The 16,930-nt window shown below is 46.3% G+C and overlaps 1 protein-coding gene across 1 annotated transcript in view; it reads left to right on the forward strand.

Annotated features, from left to right (window-relative positions):
* Positions 1–16,930, forward strand: part of LOC117515123 (gamma-aminobutyric acid receptor subunit gamma-3-like) — a 378,931-nt gene that overhangs the window by 107,104 nt on the left and 254,897 nt on the right. The gene's annotated exons all lie outside the window — the stretch shown is intronic.

A 16,930-nucleotide genomic window follows, 5' to 3' on the forward strand; every position in this document is an offset into this window, starting at 1 on the left:
AGTTTCTAATCCACCTAAACTGCATGACTTTGGATGTGTGAGGAAGCCGGAGCACCCGGAAGGAACCCACGCAAACACAGGGAGGACATGAAAACACCACACAGAAAGGCCACAGGTGGGAATTGATCCCATGACTTTCTTGCTGTGAGGCAACAGTGCTAACCACTAATCCACTGTGCTGCCCTTCATTTAACATATAAATCTGTATTTAAAGATGAACTAGTAAGAAAAATTTGGTAAAAGACTTCATTCAGACTCCATAAAACAATACAGCAAAGATGAACTAGGGTCACGAATCTGGAAAAAGACTATATCAGATTGCATAAAACATAATGACATGGTAAAGGACTTGCATTAAAAAGGGAAAATAAAAGGTTCGGTTGGCAATAAACATAAAACAGTGACCTATTAAAAACTCCTAAAAATACCATATATTCTGTAAAACATAAAAAAATGGTATGCTAAAGATGGACCAGTAAAACGATAATGTAGGAAGATACATAAAACAGAATGGTAATGATGAATCTGAATCGATGCAGAGACTCAAGAAATAGTACAAAACTCAGCTTTGCTGTGAAAACGTACATTTAATGGTTCATCCCCAAGGTTATGACTTAGTCTTGCTCAGGGTGTCAAAAAAGGAAAACCTTTACTCAAATTGTTGGTGACTAACTAACAAATTCTTTTTTCTTTTTGTACCAAGCTGAGTTTTGTGTGACTTTTTCTCTGCTTTCATATTTGTTTTGTAGTCAGCACCTTATGCACGTTTTTTTCTTAATATAATGATGAATCAGATTCAGATTCATCAGATTCCATAAAACACATAAAATGGCACAGTAATGACGAACTAGTAAAATATATTGTAAGTAAATCAGATTCCATAAAACATATATGAGGTCTGTCCATAAAGTAATGGTCCTTTTTATTTTTTTTAAAAACTGTATGGATTTCATTCATATGTTTTTATGTCAGACATGCTTGAACCCTCGTGCGCATGCGTGAGATTTTCCACGCCTGTCGGTGACGTCATTCGCCTGTGAGCACGCCTTGGGAAGGAGTGGTCCCACCCCCTCGTCGGATTTTCATTGTCTGGAAATGGCGGAATGAAAAGGACTTTTTTTCCATCAGAATTTTTTCAGAAGCTGTTAGAGACTGGCACCTGGAAACCATTCGAAAAATTTATCTGGCTTTTGGTGAAAATTTAACGGGCTTCACAGAGAATAAGGACTAAGGAATAAGGGCCTAAACCAGCCCCCAGACCCCTGGCCTATGGGCTTCGGCCCTCCGGGCATCGCACTTTGTCCTCCCCAATTTCTAGTTCTAAATTGCGCCCTTGTTTGGAGGCAAAGTCAGTGAAGTGCCTGTCAAATTCTGACAAGATGCTCTGCACATGATCAACTTAATGTGCACTCTTAGGCTCCTCCCAGTCTGTGTCCTGGTGCTTACATTCTGTGTCCATGTGTGGAAAGTTCTGCAGGTCACACTGTTGCAACCTGCTTGAAAGCACGTGTAATATGTTTTTAAACTTGCTTTTAAATCCAAAAGCTGTGCATATTCAGCATGGTTTGAACATTCCAGAAATTTACCTCTGCTGAGCCACCTAACATCTCTTTGTACAGATGCGCGTCTCCTCCAACTGCAAACAGAATAGGCAAAGGCTATACGCCCAACCATTGGGCAGATAAATATATTGTCATACCTTATTTGCCCAACCGTGATCGTGTATTTGACACGTTTTGTGCATCTAAACTACATTTTTTACACCACTTTTTAGGGCTGTATTGTGGCGTATGTATGACACATTTAACGGCGCTGTCTTTAATTACTGCGAAAACACTGCAATGGACCAAAACAAACTTCATAAGCATTTTGAACGGAAGCCTGTTAACGACGACGAAACAGTTTTGGAACAAAATGCTGCTTGTTGGCTGTAAGATGGTGTTAGTTTGACACAGTTCTCTGGGTGTGATGAGCCAAACAGAACCGCTTTAGATCACAGCTCCTCCGCGGGCTGCGAACCCTCCCGCGGCCGGCGAAAAAATATCTGCCTTTTTTCCTTCCTGCGTTGAAACCGGAAGTGAACTTACAAGCGCACTCATTGGTCGGTTGTGGTTGTGCGTATATTGAACTTGAACTTATTTATTTGAACAATATATGCTCGCGTATTTACTTTATTGAACCAACAGTTGGGTGTATAGCCACTCTGAACAGAATAAATGCGGACTCCTGGCCCGAACAGAACACTGCAATCTTGTTCACCACATTCATCACTCTTCATATTTATGGACCACTGTGCTGGTCACTGACTTTTTCATTCCTGGACTTTAAGGGCGAGCAGAGGGGATTTAGCATTAGAAGTTAGCATCATATTTCTTGTGAATCATCTGAAATGCCACTCAAAATTCCCTTTCTTCAGTCAAGCTGCATTTAAGTTGCAGATATAAATAGAATAAATGAAAAAATAATCCAGGAAGAAAATTATAATTTTTCATTTCTTATCCTCTACCATAGAAGAAGAGCTCCTCTTCTTCTTTGACGTTTAACGGTAGACGGCATCCTTATTGCTGCATTGCTGTCACCAGCTGCATCAGTCTGTTATAGCAGCACTACATCCTCTCGAGTCCAGTGACAGATTTATCTATTTTTTTTCATGCGATCAACTGGAACTCAGCCCGCGATCGACTGGTTGATTGTGATTTACTGGTTGGGCACGCCAGGCGTAAAACATAAAATAGTATGGTAAAGACTATATATTCAGAGTGCATAAAATAAAAAATGCTATGGTAAAGATGGACTCAAATGTTGATAATAGGCAAAGAGGAAATATCTGCTTTTCAGACAAATGAAGTTTTTTGGCCTTGAGTGAAATACATTCAGTCTTCAATTATGGATAATTCAAAGGGCCTGTTCAATGGCATTCAATTCACTCTAGTGTAATTTTTATTTTTCTGCTTAAAAGAGAATTTTCAAATTCTCTTTTAAACTCTCCACAGCAGGATACCACACATTGCTTTGCTAATATTATAATGAAAATGTTTTATCTTGGAGCTTAGCAGATGTTGACTTGAGACTGTTGCCTGGCAATGTTTAAATATTTCACTGATTAAAACCCATTTAGCCCCTTTTGCTGTCAGTATTAGCCCGCAACTTGTATGTGTTAGGCTGTTGAAGATTTCCATATCAACAAGAACGTTTTAAAAATGAACGATTGAGTGCCTTAACAATGAATTGCTACACCAAATATCATTCCAGATAGTAAATGCTTTACTGTGCATTGCTACATGGATATTTAATTTGATCAAAGTAAATCTGAATATAGTGGTTCAATATATGTAAAGGAAATCGTTATGATAAAAAATCAATTTACATCATACAATCTGTCTGCATTTGGTTATAACAGACAAAAATGTTGAATGAGCTGCATGGAATTGCTCCAAATTCACCCACTTTAAATATATGCAAGAGCATCACTGTGCCGTAATTTTGCAGGGGCCATTAGGTCGTACAATTGGGTAAATTCAATTTTGGATGCAAAATGGTTCTGTTAATGTCATCATACAGACTGAGGAGACGGGGAAATGCTCTACTCATTCTGGGATATACTTTGATCATTGGAGCCACTATATTCCATTTGGAGAGAGTCAACGTAAAATAAACAAAAGGAAAAAAGCATTCAGCTACACACACACAAACACACACACATATAGATTATGCTTTTTATTTTCCTATAGTATACTAGCAGAGTTACTTTAGATAGATACCAATACACATTACATCATAGCTTCTGTTTCTATAATAAAATACCAGATTTATAGCTTAGCCTACTAACTATAATTTGATTTTACTACTAGTCTACACACTAAATTACCTATACTACAATTTTTTCCTGTATTATTATTTAGGTTTTAATACCTACTCCTGTATATTATATGGTACCATATTTATTGTATATGTTGTTTATTACCCTTAATATTTAAATATAACTTTTATTTATATATATGCTTTATCTTTCCTATGTCTTATTATTTATTATTATATATACTTTTTTCTTGGGTAGGCAGAGTTCCCATGGGATAAAAAAGCTTTTCAACCTACCATCTCTGGTTCTCAAGACCAGGCACCTAAGTGGCTCTACTCTACTCTTTTCTACTCTCCTATTTTACTCTTCCTTTTTAGATATTTAGATATACCTTAGTATACTAGAATAGTTCCACCTTAGAAATGGAATGTAATATATAAGATATACCTTACTGAATTTTCATGCACACACACACTGTGTATTACAAGGATGTCTCTAAAAAAATCTTTTCCATATCAAGAAATATTTTTATTTAAAATAAGATTCACATAACCACATTTTATGGGAGCACTGCAACATTTTCTGAATGTAAGCATTTTTCAGATGGTCTTTATGATTTTGCCATCTTCTAACCTTGCAATTGCATAGTGTTTCTTGGATGCTTGAGAGCTATTTGATGACTGTTGCATTTATAACAGTGAGCTTAAAGTTTGCATCATAACCTCTCAGTTCCCTATTAGCTTACCTGACTATTCAAGATTGACAAAAGATGAATAAGGAATTGGTGTGATGCTTCAACACGCACTCAGATTTGCTGTTCGGGATGAAACCGGAAGGAACTGCGCTCTGGAATAGGGGTATAAAACAGGACTTTTGTTTACATGTGATTTTTGAACCCTTGTTGCTAATCATAGCATCCCAGTTGCCACCAAGACCAAATTTCTGAAGCAATAATCTCATCTGAAGAAAGTTAAAACTCTGATGCTTACACATGTGGCAAATATCTGAAACATGGACACAGGTGACATATCTGGATAGAAAAAATACAATGAATGAACAAAAACTCATAGGTAACACTAACACATTAATGGGTTCACATTAAAAACTACAACATATTTTCCCATTGTGTGTAGTGATATGTGTAATAACTTGGTAAAATACAGAAAATTAGCAATATTCCATTTGAAGCCCATGAACAATGGACAAGGTAACTGGAAGGGCTCCTAATAAGAATGAAGGGGCTATTTTGTACTGTGATGACTTCCTTCCTGCAGGGTTATCCTGATTATCCTGTTTACAAAAGATGCAAATCAGTGTACAATGAAGGTCAAACTGACAGAATACTTTTATTACAAGCTGCAGCCAATGAGAATCTCTGTTGTGGTTTGTGCCCCTTAAGTGTCATTCTGTTCTGTATGTGTTCATTTGTTAGTGTTCTCTTTTAGTGATATTAATAGGGAACTGCAGTTTTTTTTTTTTTTTTGAAACCCTGTGTGATATCGCAGGATTTGACCACTTCCAGGGACAGCCTGCAACTGTGCAACACGATCACAGCATCACTTCACACAGAAAGTGTTGTGTGGGCCGCTGAAGAGGAGGTACTGCTGGCCCACCACCACCAGTGGGCGCCCTGCCTGGAGTGCGGGCTCCAGGCACCAGAGGGCGCCGCCGCCTCACAGGAGCAGCCAAGGTGACAGCTGTCACCCATCACCTGAGACAGCTGACAGCAATCATCAGTGGGGTATATCAGCAGGACAGCATCTCCACCTCATTGCCGAGATATCGTTTCTACCTGAAAGGTAACGTATCAAAGCTGACGGAGTGTATCCTTTTGGATTAGTGCTTAGATTGTGGATTACTGTTCCAACGAGAGGTGGAGGTAACTTCCCTGCTGTTCGGAGTCTTGGGTGCAAACGCGCCCCCATCTAACTGTTCTTTGTTCCTCGCCAGCAGTACCAGGTCCGACACGCAGAGGCAGTGGTCACCTGGGAGTTCGGGACTTGGCGGCTCCAGTATTCCCGGGGTCCTGTGGCGGAGGAAGCCGTGTGGTTCCGGTCTTACCTTGGAGAGGCGTCTCCTATCTTCGAGCCTGCCCACACGACACTTTTGTGAATTGACTGTTGTCCATTTCCATGATTGGTTGTATTCGTTGTGCACGTTCACAACAGTAAAGCCTTGTTATTTGACTTTCTCCATTGTCCGTTCGTTTGCGCCCCCTGTTGTGGGTCCGTGTACTGACACTTTCCCAACAGGATATCTCGGCCAACGTCATGGATCCCGAGGGGCGTCAACCGGCTGTTGAACGGCCAATGGAAGAACAGGACGCGCAGGCGTCCGCAGGAGGGGTAATCGGTGAGTTGCAGCGGATCCTCACCGCTTTCACGACTTGGTTAGATTTGATGACCGAGCAGAACGTCCTCCTGAACCGCAGGGTAGAGGCTCTCGCCGCGCAGGTGGAAGCGCGCCCTCAGGGCGCCGCTGCGGCTCTCCCTCCCGTAGATCCTGTGCGTAACATAGACGTTCCACTGGTTGTTCAACGACCTCTCCCTCCTTCCCCGGAAGCATACATAAGCCCCCCAGAGCCGTACGGAGGCTGTGTGGAGACGTGCGCGGATTTTCTCATGCAGTGCTCGCTCGTCTTCGCACAGCGTCCCGTCATGTACGCGACCGATGCTAGTAAAGTAGCTTATGTAATAAACCTGCTTCGCGGTGAGGCACGCGCTTGGGCTAGAGCGCTCTGGGAGCAGAATTCATGGCTCCTTCTGACATACGATGGGTTTGTAAGGGAGCTCAGAACCGTGTTCGATCACCCTAATAGAGGCGAAACCGCTTCAACCGTGCTGCTGTCAATGAGACAGGGGCGTCGGAGCGCAGCTGCCTATGCAGTCGACTTCCGCATTGCGGCTGCGAGGTCCGGCTGGAATAGCACTGCCCTCCGCGTCGCCTTTGTAAACGGACTGTCTTTGGTTCTTAAGGAGCACCTGGTGGCTAAGGACGAACCGCGGGATTTAGATGGGCTCATTGATCTTGTCATACGGTTAGACAACCGGTTAGAAGAACGTCGGCGGGAACGAGACGAAGGGCGTGGCCGGGCACGCGCCGTCCCTCTCCCTTCCGATTCCGACCGCGCTCCGCCTTCCCCACGCTCCACGGCCGCTGCGCTCCGTGGGGCCACAGCTCCCCCTGCTGACGAAGCTATGGACACGAGTAGGGCAACATTTAGGGCACCAGATGCACAGAGGAGACGGGCCCACGGAGCTTGTTTTGCTTGTGGCTCGAGAGAGCACCAAGAGAGAGACTGCCCCGAGCGGTTAAACACTAAACGCCCGCCCCTAGAAACTGGGCTAGGGGTGGGCCGAGACATTCACGTGGGACACACCCACATTGCCACACGACTCCCAGTTACGATCCTGTATGAGGACTCAACCCTGAAGGCCCCAGCACTGGTGGACACGGGCTCTGAGGGGAATCTGCTGGACAGCAGATGGGCCAGGGAGATAGGGCTCCCTCTGGTGGCGCTTACCTCGCCTGTGCAGGTTCGAGCACTAGATGGCTCCCTACTCCCTCCAATCACACATAAGACACCACCTGTAACTCTGGTGGTGTCAGGAAATCACCGGGAGGTGATCGAGTTTTTTGTGACTCAGGCCACCTCCCGTGTGGTTTTAGGATTTCCCTGGATGTTGAAGCACAATCCCCGGATTGATTGGCCGTCCGGGGTAGTGGTTCAGTGGAGCGAGACCTGCCATCGGGTGTGTCTAGGTTCCTCGGTTCCTCCCGGCTCCCAAGCTAAGGAGGAGGTCAGAGTCCCGCCCAATCTGGGGACGGTGCCGGTGGAGTACCACGACCTTGTCGACGTGTTCAGCAAGGATCTGGCGCTCACACTTCCCCCCCACCGTCCGTATGATTGTGCCATTGATTTGGTTCCGGGCAGTGAGTTTCCGTCCAGCAGGCTGTACAACCTCTCCCGGCCTGAGCGCGAATCAATGGAGACCTACATCCGGGACTCATTAGCCGCCGGGTTGATCCGGAATTCCACCTCCCCGATGGGCGCAGGTTTCTTTTTTGTGGGCAAAAAAGACGGCGGACTTCGTCCATGCATTGATTATAGGGGGCTGAACGAGATCACGGTTCGCAACCGATACCCGTTGCCCCTGTTGGATTCGGTGTTCACACCCCTGCATGGAGCCCAAATCTTCACCAAGCTCGATCTTAGAAATGCGTATCATCTGGTTCGGATCCGGAAGGGAGACGAGTGGAAAACGGCATTTAACACCCCCTTAGGTCACTTTGAGTACCTGGTCATGCCGTTCGGCCTCACAAACGCCCCCGCGACGTTCCAAGCATTAGTTAATGATGTCTTGCGGGATTTCCTGCACCGGTTCGTCTTCGTCTATCTAGACGATATACTCATCTTTTCTCCGGATCCTGAGACTCATGTCCGGCATGTACGTCAGGTCCTGCAGCGGTTGTTGGAGAACCGGCTGTTTGTGAAGGGCGAGAAGTGTGAGTTCCACCGCACCTCTTTGTCCTTCCTGGGGTTCATCATCTCCTCCAACTCCGTCGCTCCTGATCCGGCCAAGGTTGCGGCGGTGAGAGACTGGCCCCAACCCACAAGCCGTAGGAAGTTGCAACAGTTCCTAGGCTTTGCTAATTTCTACAGGAGGTTCATTAAGGGCTACAGTCAGGTAGTTAGCCCCCTGACAGCCCTAACCTCACCAAAAGTCCCCTTCACCTGGTCGGATCGGTGCGATGCCGCATTCAAGGAGTTGAAATGGCGCTTCTCGTCTGCACCTGTTCTGGTGCAGCCCGATCCTAGTCGCCAGTTAGTGGTTGAAGTGGACGCCTCGGACTCAGGGATAGGAGCCGTGCTGTCCCAGAGCGGGAAGACCGATAAGGTCCTTCACCCGTGTGCCTATTTTTCCCGCAGGTTGACCCCAGCCGAACGGAACTATGACGTCGGCAATCGAGAGCTCCTTGCGGTGAAAGAGGCTCTTGAAGAGTGGAGACATCTGTTGGAGGGAACGTCCGTGCCATTCACGGTTTTCACTGACCACCGGAACCTGGAATATATCAGGACCGCCAAGCGGCTGAATCCCAGGCAAGCCCGCTGGTCACTGTTCTTCGGCCGTTTTGACTTCCGCATCACCTACTGGCCCGGGACCAAGAACCAGAAATCGGATGCCTTGTCCCGGGTACACGAAGACGAGGTCAAAACGGAGTTGTCGGATCCACCGGAACCCATCATCCCGGAGTCCACTATCGTGGCCACCCTCACCTGGGACATAGAGAGAACCGTCCGGGAGGCCCTGGCACGAAGCCCGGACCCCGGGACTAGACCAAAGAACAGACTTTACGTCCCACCAGAGGCACGGGCTGCAGTCCTGGACTTCTGTCACGGCTCTAAGCTCTCCTGTCATCCAGGGGTGCGAAGAACCGTGGCAGTTGTCCGGCAGCGCTTCTGGTGGGCGTCCCTGGAGGCCGACGTCCGGGACTATATCCAGGCCTGTACCACCTGCGCCAGGGGCAAGGCCGACCATCGCAAGGCTCCGGGACTGCTACAGCCGCTGCCCGTGCCTCATCGCCCCTGGTCCCACATCGGCCTGGATTTTGTCACAGGCCTCCCGCCGTCCCAGGGAAACACCGTCATCCTCACGATAGTGGACCGATTCTCCAAGGCGGCCCACTTCGTGGCCCTCCCGAAGCTCCCAACGGCCCAGGAGACAGCGGACCTCCTGGTCCACCACGTCGTCCGCCTGCATGGGATACCATCAGACATCATCTCCGATCACGGTCCCCAGTTCTCCTCACACGTCTGGAGGAGCTTCTGCCGGGAACTGGGGGCCACGGTCAGTCTCTCATCCGGGTATCACCCCCAGACCAACGGGCAAGCAGAGCGGGCTAATCAAGAAATGGAGCAAACACTACGTTGTGTGACAGCCGCGCACCCGGCGGCCTGGAGTACTCATCTGGCCTGGATCGAGTACGCCCACAACAGTCAAGTGTCATCAGCCACCGGCCTCTCCCCCTTTGAGGTGTGTTTGGGGTATCAGCCCCCACTATTCCCGGTGGTTGAGGGAGAGGTCGGTGTGCCCTCGGTCCAGGCCCACCTGCGGAAGTGCCGTCGGGTGTGGCGTGCCGCCCGTTCTGCTTTGTTGAAGGCCCGGATGAGGGCGAAGACCCATGCAGACCGGCGGCGGACCCCGGCCCCTACGTATCGCCCTGGGCAGGAAGTGTGGTTGTCCACCAAGGACATTCCACTGCAAGTGGCCTCCCCAAAACTGCAAGATAGATACATAGGTCCGTTTAAGATTCTCAAGGTCATCAATCCCGCCGCAGTGAGGCTTCGGCTTCCAGCCTCACTGCGGATCCATCCAGTATTTCATGTGTCAAAGATCAAGCCCCATCACACCTCGCCCCTCTGTGCACCCGGTCCGGCACCACCTCCTGCCCGGATCATCGATGGCGAGCCGGCTTGGACAGTGCGCCGGCTGTTGGACGTCCGACGGATGGGCCGGGGCTTTCAATATCTGGTGGACTGGGAGGGGTACGGTCCCGAAGAACGCTCCTGGGTGAAGAGGAGCTTCATCCTGGATCCGGCCCTCCTGGCCGACTTTTACCGTCGCCACCCGGACAAACCCGGTCGGGCGCCAGGAGGCGCCCGTTGAGGGGGGGGTCCTGTTGTGTGGGCCACTGAAGAGGAGGTACTGCTGGCCCACCACCACCAGTGGGCGCCCTGCCTGGAGTGCGGGCTCCAGGCACCAGAGGGCGCCGCCGCCTCACAGGAGCAGCCAAGGTGACAGCTGTCACCCATCACCTGAGACAGCTGACAGCAATCATCAGTGGGGTATATCAGCAGGACAGCATCTCCACCTCATTGCCGAGATATCGTTTCTACCTGAAAGGTAACGTATCAAAGCTGACGGAGTGTATCCTTTTGGATTAGTGCTTAGATTGTGGATTACTGTTCCAACGAGAGGTGGAGGTAACTTCCCTGCTGTTCGGAGTCTTGGGTGCAAACGCGCCCCCATCTAACTGTTCTTTGTTCCTCGCCAGCAGTACCAGGTCCGACACGCAGAGGCAGTGGTCACCTGGGAGTTCGGGACTTGGCGGCTCCAGTATTCCCGGGGTCCTGTGGCGGAGGAAGCCGTGTGGTTCCGGTCTTACCTTGGAGAGGCGTCTCCTATCTTCGAGCCTGCCCACACGACACTTTTGTGAATTGACTGTTGTCCATTTCCATGATTGGTTGTATTCGTTGTGCACGTTCACAACAGTAAAGCCTTGTTATTTGACTTTCTCCATTGTCCGTTCGTTTGCGCCCCCTGTTGTGGGTCCGTGTACTGACACTTTCCCAACAGAAAGAGGATATAGTGTTTTTTGTTTTTGTTTTTTTCGGCTGCATTCACCGAAGCAGTCGCGAAAAGTGCAGTTTTTTTGGGATCCCAGTGGCAGTGACGCCGGTAACGCGTTACTCTAATCTGACCACTTTTTTTTAGCAACGAGTAATCTAACGCGTTAATCTTTCCAAATCAGTAATCAGATTAAAGCTACTTCTCCAAGTCACTGTGCGTTACTATTATTTTTGCATTGTGGGTCGATAGCAGCATTAAACTTGGTCTGTGGGCAGGGGATCGGGGTTCGACTGAACTGCCCACTTTAAGTGAGCTGTGAGCTTTTCATCCGCGGTTTTCTGCAGGAGCTACGACTCGTCCTCACCTCTTAAAGCACGGTGACAACAGCACACCTGCACTGAGCTTTAGAAAGACATTTTTATGCTTTTTTCTCCTTTATTTAGAATTCTGAGCTGAGCCGCTCTGTATCTGCTCGCTAAAAACAGCTGATCCTCCGCACCTAAACTCTCTTTCTGAGGACCACATGATGTGAAAACGCAATAAAACTTTCTTACCTGTAAATCTGGTCATGTTTTCTGCATAAATAAATGTTATCCATTCTTTGTGCTCAAACCCCAAAGCAGGGGCGAATCCAGATGGAATGGGGGCGTGGGGTAGGAATGTGCCCTCCCACAACACCCCTAGATTAAAGGTCCAGTTTTGAAGCCTTTTTTTACTGCAACTACTAATACTACTTATAATAATACTAATTTTGAGACTTTAAATGTTAGAAAAACATTAAAAAGAATTAAATAATTACATTTACAAACAATGTAGGTTAGAAATTGCAAGTTTTACTGTTACAGTGCTGTCAACAGTTAAATATGAGGTCAAGAAAGAGGTCTTTATTTTACTTTTTATAAAACAAGTATTTATTTTCATTGAAGTCTAGAAAGGGTGACTATAAAGTGGGTTTTGGCAAAACAAGTATCATTGTCATGTTGAGGTGGCAGAGGGTTGTTGTTGGCAGCTGGGGAAAGCAACTAAAAAAGTAACTAGTAATCTAACTTAGTTACTTTTACAATTGAGTAATCAGTAATTGGATTACTTTTTCAAAGTAACTGTGGCAGTGGAGAAGGGAAGATGAGGCAAATGGGAGAGGTCGTGTCGGTAAGTTTTAGTGAGATTTAATGTGAATAAGAATAATGGGGCTGTTCCCGAAGTACAATTTTTTTTTATCACATGCGCTTTCATTTAACCTCTGTATCGCCCACCCTCAAACGAGACTGCGGTGCCCAATTTCAGCATAGGTTCATCTGTTATGTTCTGATCCCTGTCTGTGTCCTGGTGGTGTGGCTCCCCCGTGTTCCACTCCTGCATCTTCACCTGTCAGTCCTGTGGTGTCTTTCTCTTGCAGTCTGTCACATGTTTGAGTCCCACACTAGTTTTCTGCTTTTTGGTTTCTGTGTGTCATTTGATGACTTAGTTCATGTTGTAATTTATGAATTACTTATTTTCTTATTTCTCACGTTTAGTGTTTCCACAGTCTCATGTTTCATTTTTCATCTTGTATGATTGTTTTTTGAGTATGCTGTCTCTGTATTTTTGGTTATTATGTCCATGGCAGACATAATAAAATCATCAGTGTTTGTTTATTTATTTGTATGTCTGTCTGTTAGCAAGATTACGTCAAAACTACTTTACGGATTCTCACTAAATTTGCACCACAGATAGATATTAGGGTATGAAAGACTCCATTAAATTTTGGAGGTGATCCGGAGCCAGATCCAGATTCTGGCTCAAGTTTCACTTTATATATTGCAGATGTAAATTAGCTTTAGCTAACTCTGGTACCATGCATCAAATGGAAACATCCATCCATCCATCTTCTACCGCTTTGTCCAATTAAGGGTCGCGGGGGGCTGGAGTCTATCCCAGCAGTCATAGGGCGTGAGGCGGGGTACACCCAGGACAGGACGCCAGTCTGTCGCAGGGCCACAAATAGACAAACAAACACAGACACACCCACATGCACACCTAAGGACAATGTAAAGATTCCAATCCACCTAACCCGCATGTCTTTGGATGTGGGAGGAAACCGAAGCACCCGGATGAAACCCACACAAACACGGGGAGAACATGCCAACTCCACACAGAAAGGCCACGGGAATTGAACCCACGACCTTCTCGCTGTGAAGCAACAGTGCTAACCACTAATCCACCGTGCCGCCCAAATGGAAACATTTGTGTTTTATTGTACATGGTACCTTTACAAAATATAGGCTTTGAAGGATTACGTCAAAACTACTTAGGATTCTCACCAAACTTGCACCACAGATAGATATTAGGGCATGGAAGACTCCATTAAATTTTGGAAGTGATCCAGATCTGGATTGCCGGATAGCTCGTTGTTATGTTCCACTCACCTATTGAGGTTTGCTTAGTTCAGCCAACCTGCACTTGTTGTTTTACATGTGCATCTTTGTTCCTGGCTCTTTAATTTTGTGCACCTGTGTCTAGTTAGTCATGATATTTAAGCCTGCTCATTTCCCTTGTCGCTGTTTCATTGGTTTGGTGTGAATTCTCTTGGTGTTTTCTGTCACCTGCTCCATCCTGTTTACCTCCAGTTTGTTCTGCCACCTCTGGGAGTTTGGATTCGTATTTTAGTTATGGACATTCACTGTTCGTTTTGGACTGTGATCTTCACTATTGTTGGACAGTAAATCAAAATAATCAGAACTGTCTGCACAACAATCTTCATTCAGAGAAGAAACCAGCAGGACTGTCTGCAGCAGAGGGAGATCTTTGTGGTGGAAGGACGTGGATTAGAGATGAAAGCAGCACAGTGTTATTCAGAATGAACAAACCTCAGATGGCCTTGTCATGGTCAATTAGAACTTTGTATTTAACAAATATGCATAATAATTAAACAGTTTGTCATGGCACTGTTGTATTTGGTGTCGGTGCATCTCAGGGATTTGAGTTAAAATGGAAGCATAGCAATAACCTCATCAGTCTAAATCGTCAAGTTGTTGCTGTTCCATAAAGCAGCATTTCACACTGCCAAGGAGGAAACAAATTCAGTATTTTGCTGCATGTACTACCTAGTGTATTGTTACGTGTGTAAGCTTAGTGAAAAGGCGCAGGTGGCAACAACGTAGAGAATATGTGTGAGGAAAGACAGTGGACAACAGGGAACTGACCAGTGGTGACATCATGGACTGCCAATCCTCAATCATACCACTATGTCATTCTGGGATGCATCAGTCAATGTGACATCATGTTAGAAAACGTCAGATGTCAGTGAGAACAGGGATGGACGACTGTGGCTAGAAGACGTAATAGTGGGGCAGCATAGCTAAACAATTTTTTTTTGCTAAAAGCATGGAATTTGGCACACATATTCTAGATGCCCTAATTTTATTTTCAGATATGGAGCCATCCTGGAGCTGACCTCTAATGAGCTACAGGGGTCAATAAAGAATTACACAGGGGTCACAATTTAAAAATGCTCCAATCACGTTGAACACTTTACCACATAATTTGTCTGATCATAACGTTTCCAAAAATGTATAGTTTGGACTATCTATGACTGAATGTTCTGGGGTAAAAACAGCAAAAATGTGACAAAGATCAGTTTCAGTTTGTACAGGAGTCAAAAGTTAGGGCCCTTCATACATAGTGCGAAGTTTGGTAGAATATGGCAAAACAGTGTGAAACAGTTCGAATTATGCGCACCACGAAACAAAGCACCGATGGGCAGGCGTGCACGATGCTGTTGTAAAGATTCGTGCATGTAGGAACACAGTGCCACCAGCTGCACAATGTGTAGCCACATGCTGTGCTACTGTGAAGAAAACAATAAGAAAAATACCTGCTGCGATGGTTGAGTGCACTCAGGAACACAGCAGCTTTTCCCAGCAGTGCACAGCTGCTGGGAAAAGTCACCCACGGGATTTGAACCCATGTCTTCCAAACTTTCTGATTGCCAGTCAGAAACTTTACCAGTGCTACCATTGCTGTCCTGTGACAAGTGCTGGAAACTGCTTCATATCAGGAAGCACATGGACATATTAAAAAATAAATGAATGAATAAAAATGATGCACCATATAAAATCATTGCATTGTATTAAATCCCTCTAATCAAGCGGGCAATACAAATATAATCCGTCTGTTCCTCTGTAGATGACTCATGGTCACTGATGCACAGTCATGAAATGACATGAATGAGAAGCAGTTTGCTCGTCTCATTCATGTCCACATCTGCTGGTACGTGTCCTGCTGGCCCGCGTGTCTTGGAGGCGACATGCTGCAGGACACCACGTCATGTGGAACAGAACTCACATGGGTGACGTGACAGTCAGATCGCCTGCTGCGTGTTATGATCTGATGGTCCGTTTCAACCTGAGGGGAGGTCTGTCCATGTGCATCCCATGCGCATTCGCTCGCCCGCTGCAGCCCATCGTCACAGTGAAATATGTTTTTATTTATGTCCACTTGATGACAGCAAACAGACACACGCACATCACAATGGTCAGCTGTTACTCCATGTCCATCCAAACACAGTACTGTCCAGCTGGGATGTCCAGAATGACAGATCTCCACAGCTGCTTCAGTGGCGGCCACACCTCCTGGCGTTTTTAGCGCACACACCAAAGCCACACTTGTGGGGCACTTAGACAAATTTCACTGCCAGTATGACAATGATTGTCTGCAGACTGTTGTCATGCCAAGAGTGTGAATGGACACACATTTTCTAAGTGCCATGCGAGTGGTGTTAGATGTTTGTGCATGTCACCTGGAATTTGTCTGACACCTGCTGCGAGAGGGATCGATGGGCTCTCACAGCGCACACACTGTCTTTTAGCCGCTGGTGTGTGAAATAGTTGTAGCAACAGGTGTACGAGGCATTGGAAGCAGCTATGAAATTTCACGGTTTGCATATGATTCCTGCTTCATGTGAACTTAATGCGCAATTCGACCAAATTCGCACTGTGTGTGAAGGAGCCCACAAAGTTGCTCCAGTTTTGGTATAAAGTGGTGCAAATTATTGGTTGAAATAAAAGGATTCATAAATGGAATAGTTTTGACTATGTTGAATGTTTGGTCTACAACGTAAAGGTCAAACAAAGTCAATGTCCATTGGATTGTGTGATGTATAACATATGTTACCCTGTAACATGATAAGCATGACAGATGGTGCAAACTGTTCCTTTTTAAAATGCTGTTAACTCAACCAATAATTTGCATATTATTTTTCACCAAAATTGGAGCAACTTTAAGGGCCCCCTTCACACATAGTGCAAATCTGGTCGAAGTGCGCATGAAGCAGGAATCGTATGCCAGACGTGTACATTCATAGCTGCCTCGAACGCCTCGTACACCTGCTGCTACAATTATTTGGACAGACCAGCGCCTGAAAGACAGGGTGTGCCCTGGGCAAACCCAGTGAACCCTCTCGTGGCAGGTGTCGGCCAAATTCCAGCTGACCCACATGAACATCTAACACCACTCGTTTGGCATTTAGAAAATGTGTGGCCATTCGTGCTATCATCACAAAAACAGTCGGCAGACGATCACTGTCAAGCTGGATGTGAAATTTGTCTAACTGCCCCACGACTGTGGAGTTGCCAGGTGCACATGTGATGTGCCAAAGTGTTGGCTCCCCCCCCCCCCCCCCCCACTCTCCCTCCAACACGTGCATGCGTGTGGTTTGTGTGCTGTTAAAACTAACTGTTTCGCCGTAATGTGACCAAATTTGCACTATGTGTGAAGGGGCCCTAACGTATTACCCCTGTCT

This window comes from Thalassophryne amazonica, chromosome 1 (assembly GCF_902500255.1).
Source record: "Thalassophryne amazonica chromosome 1, fThaAma1.1, whole genome shotgun sequence".
Taxonomy (NCBI): Eukaryota; Metazoa; Chordata; class Actinopteri; order Batrachoidiformes; family Batrachoididae; genus Thalassophryne; species Thalassophryne amazonica.